Genomic DNA, 14,981 nt, shown 5'->3' on the forward strand with positions numbered 1-14,981 from the left:
GGACAGTTTATTAGGTCACTACGGATAATGTTGCAATGCTCGCAACTCAGATTACGAACGTTTGTGCTGGTGCTACTTTGCACTCTGCACAGCACAGGTTGTGAGCTTTTTCTGGAACACGGCCCAGATTCAGTTCATCTGACACCCAGCGCTGGCTGTGTGAGCCCCTCAGTTTGGAAGCTTCGCTCAAATCATCACACATCCTCGCATTCTTACGCCCCTTTAATTGATTCTGTTAAAATGCTCTTAGGAGGAGAGACAAGGCAAGTGAACGACGCGTGCGATCGATGATTTGGCCAATGCATGTGCACAATTACTTCGTGCATGTACACTTGTACATCAAGCAGCCAAGCACACACGGGTATCTCAGTGTGAGAGGCTTAACTAACACATGCTTTTAGATGTTCTCTCTTGATATCGAAGGTATTTTTAAAGGTTAATTTTGTTTATGCGTTGGCAACCACAGCACTCGTTATTTTCGGGTTGCAACTCTCAAGTCAATCACTGAGATATTTTCATCGTGAACGAATAATAACGACGGACAACATGCAATTTACCCCAAGGACCCCCCCATTAAACCTCGGGTACTCAAATCAAAATGAGTTTAATTGTTCCGTGAAAGCAGGGCGCTATAAATAAACGTGAAGACAAAAAGGGCAGAAGACACATAGTTTAGCAGTATGTGGATGAAATAAATTGGGAAATGCCTTAAAATCGTTATCAGCTGGGAAACTGATTATTCCTCTGTCATTGTGAGAAAGTACTAATGATAAGCCAAACATAAACAACATGCTGCGTTAAAGGCAACCACAGCAAGGCAAACATCCATCTGCAAAGAGAATACAATAGTTGAGATTGTAAACAGGCAGAGGACAAGAGGTTTGCAAAATAACACATCCAGCGAGCTGCTGCTCTGTTATTACAGCTACACTTGTCTTAGTATTTATTTAAACAGTGTAAATGTCCATTACCCTCCAGCCATTTCCTAACTGACTGCTGCTTAGAACAAAATAAATCCTTATTTAGCTGTTGTAGATTAATCTATATTACCCAAGGCAGCTGTTGGGGCGGAACCTCAAAATGTGGATTCAGACTTAACAGGATATTCACAGTTTATTTTTCACCCTAAATGCATCTAAATTACGGTATTAGATGCATAATACACTGCTCCATTTGAAGAGGATTTCTGCATCAAAGTGTCTGCAGTGAGATAACAAAAAGGTGTGTGTGAGCAGCGGAGAAGTAAATCTAAATAAGACAAAAGTCGGCTATGGTGCACAAGAATGTACAATCAAAGTACATTAAAGTAGTTGAAGCTATCAAAATGTTGCTAACTTTTTTTAAATCAATACTGAATGACATTAATTGTTATAGATTTAAGTTACCAGTAACTATTCTGTTACAAATGCTCTTAAAACGACCATTTTTCTGCAGAGAAATTACTGAGATTCTTCCTGATTCCTCCTAAAAAGATTTTAAAAAACATTCTTCTGCTTGACATTTAGTCTAAAGTGCACATCCCAGATGTGTCTGTTCAACTAGCAATTGAAAAATGCATGGACAGAAAATTAATAAATTAATTCAGGAATCAAAGCCTCAATCAATCAAAAAGTGGAAACATGAATGGCAAAAATCAAAGACTTTGCTGTATAGCTTTGATATTGAGGGGCATTTCTGACTGTAAAAACTTAAAAAGCATAACTTTATGAAAAGCAGAGTGCTTTGGACTGACAGACTGTGAGCTCTGTTTTCTACAGAGTGTTGCTGAAATGTCAGCAAACTATATAAAGTCGATGCTGCATATCAGTCAATCGAAAAGTCCGGCTTTTTATCAAGTTGCTACTCTGTTGGCCTGTATCCAGTAAAACACTCAATTCATCCCGTGTAATATACTAGTCTCGCATTAATGAGAATATGACTAACAGCTCCCACTGTGAGCAAACATTTTGATTCATTGCACACCAAACGTCTGTTTTCTAAATAGACTTTTCACAAAGAGGCAATGTGGTGGCGAGGCAGCATGGAGCCAAAATAAATTGTGTTTAAAAGATGTACGATCCCTCTGAACATCACTGAGTGTCTTTACTGCCCGTTATCTACAGTTAATGTAAATACTGCAGAGAGAATCCTATATCCACAAACATCAAGCGGATGCACTGCTGCTGTAAGTTATGCACAATTAGATCAATTCTTTACAATTTGTGTCGCACAATGGACCAGATTATTGATTCACTCACTCTCCCACCACATCCTCCGGTTCCTGAGCCAGCTGGACACAAATCCCACGCTGATCACATTTCACAACCTATACAGCTCAGAGTCCTGAGAGCCTCCTGTCAGCCGGCCAGCTCACGTCACACAGGAAGGTAAAATACTAAAGTAAAGCAGTGGGATAGGAGGGTGATCAAAGGCAAACATTCATCTATATAACAACCTGTTGCCAAGAGCGGTAACCTACTAAATGGCTGACAGGGGTCCAAGTCTGGTTGCCCAGGGCAACTGGCCAACTGATGCATTTAGGGTTTTCCAGCCCCATCCTTATTAGATCACCATTCAAGCAGTCTGGCTTCCAGAAGTTGAACAATATTGACGCGTGGCAATGCCAGTCTGTTCTTCCTTCAGCATGTTCAGAGCAGGTGTCGGCTGATTCGCTGGCTTTCGTAAGACTAAGACTTTGATCGCTCCGACAGATCTGCAACCATCACACGAGCTTCATCATCTGCATCGTCGTTTATGATCGTTATTGCCACGCGACACTGCCGTCGCTGCCAGCTTCATCATCATCACTTTCATTGATGTCAGCATCATCTCAATGAAAAAGGTTTTCGTGATGAATGTCTGAAATTCTTGCTAGTTTTTGATGGCCAGCTGCCCCCCGTCTTCATCATCTTCACTGTGATCGATCATTAAAACGATTAGGAGAATTTTGTGTTTGCTATCATGCCCACCATAAACAAGCTACACATTCATCTATACATCCCACATGATGAACACATATGGACCTTCACCCTTTAAGAAGGTGCTGGACATTAAAGACCTCTTGAAGTTGTGCCCTTCCCCACAATACACTGTATTTGTCTAAAGAAGGTCATTATAAAAGAAAAATTAAGACAACTAAAAAAAAGATGGTCCTTACTCAGAGTCATCTTAAGTATTCTTAACGCCAATCCGTCTGCATTCTCTTGGTATGGGATTACATTGTCCACTCTGCAACACATCATGGCACCCAGTGAAAAGAGATTAAGTATTTGGGGTGTGCCTGAAACCCTGCAGATTACTCAATGGGTTTTTATTATTGATGGTATAGTGATGGAGGGAGAGACGTTTTTTTAAAAGAATCGTCACCGAGTAGAGCTTCATGGTTTGGGATTGAAGTGACGATAATCTGCCAGATTATTTTACTGCATCACATTTATTAATCGATACCATTTTTGACACCGACATTCTATCTGAACTAAATGTTTGTTTTTCCAATGCCACTGCTGTTATCATCAAACGGATGCATTACACAATAAATGCTACTGCATTACAGATCCTAAATTTCTGATCCAAAAAACATACGCAAAAATGAAAAAAATGTGTGCCGTCAATACTGAGACAGAACACGCCGCACCGCCAGCATATTGGCTGTGCAGTGGTCTCTGAAACGCTGCCAAACAAGAAGAATCTTTCCTGTTTTGGCCGAACCAACCTCGTATAACCTGCAGATAGAGTGCCAATCTGAGCTTTGATGGCAGCATATCTGCTGATCTCATGTGCTTTTAGCTCTCCGACAGAAAAAAAAAAAGAATAATGTAGTCTCCATCAGTTGTTACTGGATCAGCCCATCTCCCACAAACCACAATCTAATTTGTCTACCAAATGGCAGGAGAGTGTCCTGATGGTGGAAGTCTGCATGCCGATTCTATTGAGCAGTGCAGACCGGCTTACACGTATGTAGGCTTTATGCAGGTATGTCAACACAATCTCCTGTGGTTTGCATTTTTGTTGTTGTATTACGTCAAAAATCAACTTCAGCTTTAGATGCAGTGGCATAGTAACATTCTACAACCCTATCAAAAAAATGGGATTTGTCAAATTGTAATGGGAATGCAGCATCCACTGAATTATGTAATCACAATATACTGCAGTTATTAAATACGTGCATCCCCGTGATACCGAGAGGAAATGATTGACGGCAGAAGCGTTTGCAATCATGCTGCTGTCTGTCTATAACTGACTTATAAAGTGGCGCACTGGAATCGTTGGTTTAACCTCAATGGGGACAATAGCCTACCACCCGTAACGATTGCACATTCCTACAAATGTCCCTGGGAAATAACAACAAACGGGTTAACAGATTTAATGGTAATGGGACGTTGATCACGCCGCAGCTTTTGGCCTATAAGGATAATTACGAGCCAAGTTATTCGGGAGACTTTATGCACCGCGCGCTGGCATCACATTTATTTTTTGGTGGATGCAAGCATGTGTGCAAGCGTGCTGCATTCGGAAACATGCGGATCTGCGGCAGCTACCTTTGGCCGGCATCGCTCCCAAAAGAGCCCGCGGTCGGGAGAGGACTGGAGGGGTTGACCCAGGTGGGCTCGGGGGTCTTCTGCGCCTCCGTCTTGACATCTGGGTCGATCTCCGAGGGAGAGGGCGTCAGTTTGGCGCCTGCCATGGCTCTCCGCCTCCCGAGCGTTACCCTCCAGCAGAGAGAGAGAGAGAGAGAGAGCGGCCGAAACGTTTCCTCCTGCTGGTGTCGGAGCGGCTGCTCACGCTCAGCGACCGACTCCACCGGAAAACCGCATCTCCTGTCTTCACTGGTGCTGCACGGTGGCGGAGGCGGAGGGAGAGCGTCTCCCTCCCTGCCGCATCACGGGTTCCTCAGACACGCCGAGCGCTCCTCCATCCCCGATGGACATGTGAGGTCCCCCCCGTGCGTCTTTGAGATTCACGCGTCGTCACGATGGAGCGTCAAGCGCACGGCTAAACCAACGGGCTTCCCAACGAGCTACATAATAATGAGTGTCAGACGTGATGACCCGCGGTTGCTTTCAATCTGACCAACGTGCCAATTATTCAATCACGTCCATCATTGCTATGATTACTGTTTCAAAGCGCATGCACTGAATGTCTCACAGGTAGATCGAATTATGCCAATCAAGCAGTCCTCACTTCCCTATCGGCCGATCCTCATTTATCAGCTGCGTGCAGCTGTTGTTATCGTTTTGGCTACGTAGCACACGATTCACCAGGATAATGAGATGCAGCAGACACACGAGCAGGTGGCCTAGATAAACACCCCAGGGCATGATCATTACCATTTGCATGCACGTGACACCTGGAGCGAAACCTACGCGAGACATGATATCTGTCAGGTAAATTCAAAAAGACAGAAAGTTAATAAGCTTTAGAGACACGTCACATCTCTCCTATACGTTTCCTAAATAATGAAGAATCATCAGAAACACTGATAAATTCAATAGATTATTATCAATCAGCATCATTTTTAAGAAAACAAGTCTCTACTGAGCAGCAGTTTTCAAAACAAACTGCTATACTTTATAACTATAAAGTGAATTATAGTAGGCTGCAAGCAGGCTGCATACAGAAGCATGCAATTTTGTTGCGGATCTGCGGCAGCCACCTTTGGCCGGCATCGCTCCAAAAAGAGCCCACGGTCCAGAGTGGGTTGAAGGACCAGGTGGGCTCCGGGGTTTTCTGGTTCTCTGATGATGACATCATGGGTCGATCTCAGAGGGAGGGGTTCATATTTCTCATTTCCTGATCATGATCTACAGGCCTTATTGACAGACTTACAGGATGCAGTTTATTTCTAATGGAGCCAGAGTAGCCACATAAACTCAACTCGCATTAGTAACGCATTTAGGAAACACATAATACAATCTACGTCTACTGAACATGGCATTTGGAGCTCAGCCTACAGGAAATGCATCAAATGATGTGTTGATAGTTGCCTTGGGATTAGAGAGGTGGGGCCTGCAAAGAGAGGGATGCATATTTAATCTGTGACTGGATAGCACAATTTAGGGATTTTAATTTTTCTAAACAGCTGGTGTAAATGTGTACATGAGCAAGCTACTTAGCCCCGACTGTTTCATTGGAGCAGCTTGGTGTTTCCTGGCATAAAGCAGACTCTGGTTGTACTGATTAACCCATTGTTGTTAGTGCGTGTATGCCTGTAAAGGTATTGGTGATGATGTTATATGTATGTATCGAGTCAACTCCCTCCGTGTAAATAATAGTAAGGGTATTCTCCTCTCCTATCCTTTGCAGCACTTAAAAACAGTAATGCATTTCATGGGAAACAAAAATATGCAGAACAACGAACAATTTGTTATTATTTAATCATGTGTGAAAAACAAATATGTTCTTAATGAGACTATGTCCATCTTGTAAGTGCTTGTGGACTAATGTGAGTTCAGGGCAAAGAATTCCAAGAAAATGAAAAAAAAAAAAAAATGGAGAATGATAGAGAAAAGGATGCAGGCAAGTTCATCACTAGAAACAGACTTGAGCACAGAGACACTCTGTGGGGAAGTAGAGAACTGCAGATTGTGAGAGTCTGATCTGATTTGACAACAGCAGCAAGATGACACTGTACCCCAAACAGGCATCAGCCAGTGCCGACGTAATGTACTGTTTATCTAATGACACAGGTGGCAGCACGGCCCTGGGTTTCATCTCCCGTTAGGTCGTATTAATGCAGCGCCCTTGAACAAGGTGCTCAACCACTTCACATGCTTCAGGTACATCACAATACCTGCTGGGACCTGCACCACGGCCAGAGTCAAATAAAACAGATTATGCTACAATGACGAAAAAAAAAAAAAAAAATCTAGAGCATTAAACAGGATTCAAATATACATCCAAATACTGGATTGGTATTAGTTGCCATACTCCTTTGTGCCAGACATGAATACAGTAGTAATTTGAGACTGGGTAATATTTCTCATCTCCAGCTCATTATGAGCTTACAGGCCTGTTGGGTGCATGCTTACGGGATGCGGTTTATTTCCATTGTAGCCAGAGCTCCAGAATTACTGCATTATGTTTAGCCAACTGAGTTGCTTCAGAATCACACTGGTATATTTACATACATTATTTTTGGCTGGATTTTGACAGCGCAGCAAAATGCAGGGATATAAAACCAGCAAGAGAGAGAGAGAGCTGCAGCGAAGCCTATTAGCTGAGTATATGTCTGGTAAAGCATTCCACTCTGAAGAGTCTGGCACGTAAACTTGAATAAATTGCAGATCCCAACAGAGAAAAAAAAAGGGAAGAGAGTATTTTTGAGACAGAGCTGATAAGAGACCATGCTGCAACAAAGTGCCACTGCTGTCAGTTTTGCAGAAACATGCAGTTGAGGGAACATGTGATCATATTGTTGGTAGAGCTGGGCGAAAAAACTTATTAGAATACATGGTTGGGGACGACATTTAAAAGTGAAAGTGGATTTTCACTTCAACAGCACATTTTACAAATCCTGCCTCGAAATTCTTTTCTAGGCCTAGTTATTAGGTAAAAAGGTAATTGTATATCGTAAAAAAATCGGATGGGATGAGATTTTAAGGCCATTTTGCCCCACCTTAATTATTGGATGAAAACTGTGTTTACATTCTTCATTGATGGAATTTGCATATGTTCAATAGAGTAAACATATGGGACATTTGTGACTTTAATTTGTGAACTACATCCTGCCTGTGAGAACACGCCATTGATGGGCCGGAGAATTTCACAGTCTTGGTGAGCAACCAGGCCTCCCTCCGTGCTGCAGATGGGCGTCAAGAGCTGCGATAATGCTTCCTCTGTCAAAACATATTAAGGCAGTGAGCTGGCGCTGCTGTGGGCGAGCTGTCTGCCTGTGCACAGCATAGCCAGAGAGGAGGAAGAAGTCTAGCCAATGCCACTGGCAGGCTTACACACAGGAGTGCACACACGCACTTGAGCGCCGTGCACACAGGGATGCTTTTGCTTGCCGACTGCTGTTTCGCCAACGGCTGTTTCGTGCAACAAAAAAAAAAAAAGCTTCAACTACCCATTTACTGGTCATAACCTTAAGTTCTCTTCCAAAAATGAAGACGTCACAGGGAATGTTCACTTGTGTAAAGTGGGTTTGCCAGAGCCAGTGGTCCATCCATCAAAAAAAAGGAAAGAAAAGTCATCGTCTTCATTTTGTCCATGGGACCATTACATCATTCCTTTCAATGTCTTATGAAGATGGGAGTCCCTTGAACCGTAAAGAAACACTACTTCAGCGCGTGCAGCATTTACTCACATAATATGCTTTCCAATAAAACAGAATGAATACGACTGTTTGGGGTTTTAGGATACAACTACCATTTCCCTTAGAAACGTCTCTGGAAGTATGCAGGCACTTTTATTAAGCCACATTAAAAGACACAAACAGGCCACGTTCAACAGTTTCATGAATAAAACAACAGCTCCCAGCATGACGATGTGCCAGAAAGCCGTGGTGGTGCCATCCTCATTTGCATTAAATAGGACAATCAGCTTTTATTTGCGATGTAGATAGAAACAGCTGCAAAATTTCATATTTGGATAACTTTTAATGTCTTCTTTAGTTATTAATCTCAGCCCAGACCGTACAGTATTGATCCATGGATGAACTGTTTGAAATATAAATATATATATTCAAAAATTTTATATTGTTGTTTTTCTATCTTTGGGGCCTTTGAAAAAAAGTAATTACTAATGTGGTTTTAATGAGTGAAAGTATCTTTCATTGTCCCTTTCATTCACCTGAAACAGCCAGATAAACTGTACTGATATCCGTCTTGTATTATACTGAATGCCGGGATGAGGGACTATAGTGTCGAAGCAAACAGACAGTAGGAGAGGCTGCAACTGGGCTCTTTAATAAAATAATGCTGCACATCCGTGATCAGTGAAGCACAGCAGCTTTATTCATTATGAAACATTTTCCTGATTACTTCCCTGCAGTGGGGCCAAAACAAAACAGGCAAATAAGTTCATCAGCATCTCACAACAAACGCAACTAAGAGACCTCTATGTGATAATTTGTTGCCGATTATAATTGTAACTGTTAAAAAAAACAAGTTAATATTTTACACTTCAACTGAGCTTCAGCATTCAGACCTTGCATATTTGATTTAATCACTTTGAATTAGTGGAAGGAATTGTTTTCTGTGACTCCTGAATAATCCCCTAAGTGACGCTGTAGCTCTCAACACCCCCCCCCCCCTCTACAGTGCTGACAACCTCATCCAAATGCCTCCATCATCACAGCTGCCTGTTGAAACCTAACGAGCCAACTCCACCGATGCTAATTAAGTTGGCAACACAAAGCGTGGGAAATAAAACGGCAAATACACCAGAGATTTCCAGGCACAAAGATGTAAAGGCCCATAAGAGAAATAGATCCTGAAAGGTAAATGACATCTTATTCATCTCCGGCAACCCCTCCGATAATTCTCTCTTTGTAGCCTACTTTTAATAGTCCGTCCCAGTTGAGCTATCCCTCTGAGACTGTGCGCTCACGAATGCAACCTCCGCTTCTTCAAAGAGAAGCCAATTATGTGAAGTGCTTTCAAATGGCCATCAGGGGGCGATTCTTCTGGTTGCAAAAAGAAGTCTGATTGTATAGAAAAGTCTATGAGAAGATGACCCTTCTTCTCACCGAATTTATGACCTTAGAAACATTCTCAACATGACTTTATGGTCTTAATTGTATAATAATAGTTTAAAGGGTATGCTCCAGGGCGTGGCTACCTTGTGATTGACAGGTCGCTACAACAGCGTTGTCCGGTCTGTTTTCGTGGTAGAACTTTTAACCCTTTCATTGTGCGTTTTCAATTTGTGAAAGTCAATAGTAACATTTTGGTCGCCTAAAAATGTCTTCTTCAACATTCAGTTATACTAACTCCACCATCTCTCGTCACATTTGGTAGTTAAAAACCAAGATGGCAACAACCAAAATGCTGAACAAGTTTCAAAACGCTATTCCACAAACCAATTGGCGACATCACGGTGACCACTTCCACTTCTTATATACAGTGTATGTGCGCTCAGCCACTGTGACAGGGCACAGCAGTAACAGTTGCCAATCAATGCTTAGCCACAGAGGCAACCACTTTTTAAAATATATAAAATACTGACAGTAAACAGCAAAATGTGCACCCCAAAATAAATCAATGTGAACATTTATTGCCCACATTCTGATGCTACATGATGTGGTGCTCTCCCAGCCGCCTCTGCTGTATGTGAGGGGGGGATTTAGCTGTCTAGGAAGAATCAAGGCTGATTGGAGGTCATCTCTGAAAGTACAGATGATGGACAAAGTGATGTTGGTTGAGCTTGAGGGACCAACAAACCAAGACTTGAATGCCGAAGGGCAAAAGGCTCTGTGGTGGGAATCAGCACAAAAGGTCCAGATAAAGAAAGAACGGATGAACAAGCAACTCGCTGGATTCGTTTTTGAGGGACCATGTGAAGAACATGACAACAGCTGCACTACTTCAGCCTGGCAACCACTTCTGAATGTTCGTGTTTATCCCTTTGTAATGTGGTTTCATATGAACAGCAATAAAAGGCTTTAGGAGAGATGCGCACTCGTTCCTCTCAGCTTAAGCACGCTCTGCTGCTTTCACTAATACCTCCACTGTGTTAAGGGGAACTAAATCTTTGAAATTATCCAAATTAAACATTTTCAGGAATGCAATGCCTCGGCTCGCCTTCATTTTTTTACCATTTACTTTTTCACATTAGAGTTTCTGCTCACTGGCGGCACAAAGCCTCAGAGAAACTTACACCCTTAAAATGTGACGAAACAGACAGAATGTGGACAACACGTTCGGGGCCTCTGCTTCACCGCAATAACAACAGCAATTCTCAAACCGACAGCACGCCGGAGACACACAGCCACTCCGCTGCTGATGAGAACAAGTCTAGCGGTGTCACCCACCCACTCTGTGCTGATGGTGGTGACTAATGCCACCTATGGTCTAAATTGCAAGCTCTGGTTGCTAAGCGGAACCGTGCATGTCACCAGCGACAGCACTCAGCATTTCAAGTACGTCGAGTTGGGAAACGGTAGGGTCACAATTCATAGTGTCCAAGGTGGTTTTCCCCCTCTTTTACCCGGGGTGTTATTTCATGAAATTTGTCCTAAGTCCATAATCACTCTGCATCGTCTTGACCAGAGGTTAACCCTCGGCTGTCACAGGTGCCATAACCTTAGAGCAAGCTGTACCGGAGTACCGGACACAACATTTAAGAGGAAACTCACTTGTTAAGGGACATACTGCATCGAGTCAAAATTGGAATTTTGTGTGCAAAACTCAGAACATTATATTCTACAGTATGAAAATGCAGCACAATGCAGCAAATCTCAAAAAAAATCAAAAAAAAAAATCTGAATCAAATATGTATAATGCAACTAAAGCAATTGTACCACTGTTATGCATTTCATGAGACCAAGCCCTTTGTATGCAGTAATACAACATTTCTTACAACATATTGTTTGTGATCGTTATCATCAGAAATGTATATTTATGATACATGCATAAACAGAGAGCACACACATACAGTGTTACAAAAACTAAGCTACTGATCCTCTCTGCAACATGAACCAGAATTTGTCATTGAGCATGAGGGCCTGCAGGGTAAACATAGCCTGCGAGCGCTCAAGTCCTCCGTGACTTATTGGACCTAATCATCTTCACAGTGTCACTGATAACTGTGCCTTCCTCTGATTTTATGTTTCTTCTGCTTCTCGTCTCCGTCTGTGTCTTTGTTCTCCGTCTTATCAACACCCTCCTAAACTCAGGTGGAAAGCATCCAGGCATCAAATCCCTGCAGTCGCTTCTGTCACAGAATTAGTGCAAACAAACAGCTGCTGCCAAAATCGGTGTGCAATCTCTCTCTTTTTTCCACTTGGAGTTTGATTCTGTGGTCTGGGGTAAACTTTGGTTTATGAAATATACCAGAATCAATCTAAATCAACTCAAAATGATTACCAAGGTTAAAAACAAGGCCTCTTATGGGCTGTTGTAAAGCTGTCATATTGGAGATAAAACATTTTCACGGCAGTATGAGTGTACGATCAGTGTCTGGGACGAGCTGTTGCTCGACAGCGGAACATGTCAGTGCTGGGTCACCATTCCAAGTGCCACTATTTGACTCATGAGGAGGTGTTTAGAGTTGATTCAGCGACCAATTAACACTCCTCACTCTGTCGACATTATACTCCCATCAGCATCCTGCCTTGATTAGAGGAGAGAAACCCCCCCCCCCCCCCCCCCCCCCCCACTGGAACAAGATTAGACACGCAGAGGAAAGATAGATGGAACCAATTTTCATCCTGATGCTCTCTCCGTTTTCAAACCCTGTCGGCATGTAGAAAAGTGTTCGATGGCTTAGTCGTTTCTATTTCCGACGCTGACTGAGGCTTGCCCCCCTGCGCTGGCTGACAGACCGAGAAATAAGCCCACGTACACACACACACACACACACACACTCGGATGTATAATCAGACACTTAGGAGGTGAACACACACAGACACACAGGTGAGCACATACATAGACACCTGCACAAACAATACTCAAGCACTCACAGTCCAATTGGCTGTCAGCCTTCATGACTTCAGCGTGATTGCTCCTCTTCAGCACCCAACCACCCACACAGCCAAGCCATAATTACAGCCCTCTTACACCAAACCCTGGAGATAATGACAGCTCAGGAGGGAGACCCCCCCCCCCACACACATAAATCCACACCACAGACATAAAGACATTAACGGAAACACAAGGACACACATAATGTAACAGCACAGAAGGAATTATTGCCCTAATACTGTTGGAGCGACACACGCTGAGAAAGTTATAAAACTTGTAAAAACAATCTAAGAGACACGGTCCATGAGTGCAATCATTTTACATTGTTACAAAGGAAAATTCTGCTCTGTTTTCCTGGATATTTGGAGACATTACGGGTGCTTACACGGCTAAACTGAATGGTTCAGTAAAAACAAACTGGGGTCCCTTTTCCTGGCTAGTACGATTGTTTGGGCTGGTGTGAAAGCTGTCAATCCAACCCTGGTACGGACCAACAACCGAAGAACTACGTTCTGCTTCACAATGTTATGAATGTGTATTTTTCAGACCTTTCTCTATTCCCTTCTTCTTTCTTGTGAAATACGGTTACATCTCTTTGAAATGAGTAAGGAACAATACCCTTCAACTGAACTACTCAAATTGCTTTTTTTTCCCCGCCAGAGGATTCGCAATATAATACTACATATATATACCAATATAACATACACCATGATGGAAGACTTGATCAAACACCCACGGATGGTGTCAGGATCCGCTTCTGTAAACGTTGGTTTCTGCAGCGCTCATTCCTAGTCCAAATTGGACATTCTATATGTGGCATAAACCTTTATTTTTATGATATTTAGTTTGGATAACTAGAACAAACCATCTTAATTACAACCTGTTTGATCATCTGACGGCTCTCCCTGCTGCATAACGGGACTCCCTTCTAGCAATGTTTAGTGAGTCTTTCCACCCACTGCCTTTTACTCTCATAGCAAACTATGACAGATGCCAGGAAACGGATGCGAAAGGCCATCAGGGTAGGGAGCGGGGCTCTCTTTATGGGGGTTAATTTGTTTTGAGGCTTTACACTTGACAAGGCATCGGCACAGGAAATAATCAACATCAGAAATTATGATCAACCACCAAGAAATAGAGCGTCACCAAAGCTCAGTCGTTTGCTTCCGTTTCCACTCCGGAGCTCGGAAAATAGCAATTAGCGCCATAACACACCATCAATAATCGTGTTCTCTTCTTTTTTGCATCTTGGTTTCTCAACACACATTGTGCAGATGCGTGTCCGATAAGCTACAGTTTACAGCTGTTACTTGTTTTGAAGAAACAATGGCTGTTTTGTCGGCATCTGTGAATTACTGTAGCTCTGTGACAAGACCTAGCATGCACACGCACACAGGCATACATGCGTTGGTAGCCCAGCAACAAACCCTAATTACCCTTTGCAATTGAATAGCGATCAGCAAAACAATTCACAGGGGATCTACTGGATGAAACATGCGCGCGCACACACACACACACGAACATAAGACTACACATTCAATATCACGTAGTCTCCTTCATTGCCATATTCTAGCATCTAAAGGTCTACAAGGCAGAAAACTGATCTAGGTCACTGCCTGTTGACTGAATTTCCATGCAATTAATGTGCACTGTAATCTATACCGTGTTTCAGTGTTGCTTTATTTTTCTTTGGCCTCAAACCATTTGTTATGTCAACAGTACAGATAAAACTGGCATGCAGGTAGAAAAACAAAGCCATAAGGATCAGTAGTCAAGAAATCCCAGCATCCCCTGGGAAAGACCACAGATCAATGGGGAGAAATGGTCAAATACTAGACTGCTGTTCTAAAGGTTACATGTAGCATTTATGTCAAATATACTGACAGCAATTCACTGCAGGGAGCCCTGGCGACAGTGGGTGAGTGGACTGAATGACGATGAAGGATGGCGGAAAAACTGAATGTAATATTTACTGCAAAATACTTGGTTTCAAAATGCGATTTCACAAGTAACGGTATTCACCGTCCATTCACACAAGATGCATATCAATAAGCCAATTGTTCAACACAAAAGCCATAGAAGCTGATCGACTCGTTGCTAAAACATGGCTGTGGCTGCTGCGGATAACCAAAAGGCTGGCGAGGCGAGATAACGCGCTGTCAGATTCAGCCATCGATAAAATGATCTACAGTGCTGTTGCAGGCCGGGCCGGCTACACAAGCTAAATGCAATGTTTATTCAGTAATGTAACCCTGAGACAAGAAAAGGTTCCAAAGACCCCTTCAGTAGATGTGAGACTACTGCCTCTTCTACGTTTGCTCAGCTTATTTAAAGAAAAAGCCCCTTGCCGATATTACTGGACGAAAACAGTCCAGTCCT

General features: G+C 42.8%; 1 protein-coding gene across 1 annotated transcript in view; it reads right to left on the bottom strand.

The window, feature by feature from the left end:
• Window positions 1–14,981, bottom strand: part of kcnt1b (potassium sodium-activated channel subfamily T member 1b) — a 52,636-nt gene that overhangs the window by 36,504 nt on the left and 1,151 nt on the right. The gene's annotated exons all lie outside the window — the stretch shown is intronic.

This window comes from Anarhichas minor, unplaced genomic scaffold (genome assembly GCF_050575085.1).
Source record: "Anarhichas minor isolate MPS153535 unplaced genomic scaffold, ASM5057508v1 ptg000030l, whole genome shotgun sequence".
In the NCBI taxonomy this organism is placed as follows: domain Eukaryota; kingdom Metazoa; phylum Chordata; class Actinopteri; order Perciformes; family Anarhichadidae; genus Anarhichas; species Anarhichas minor.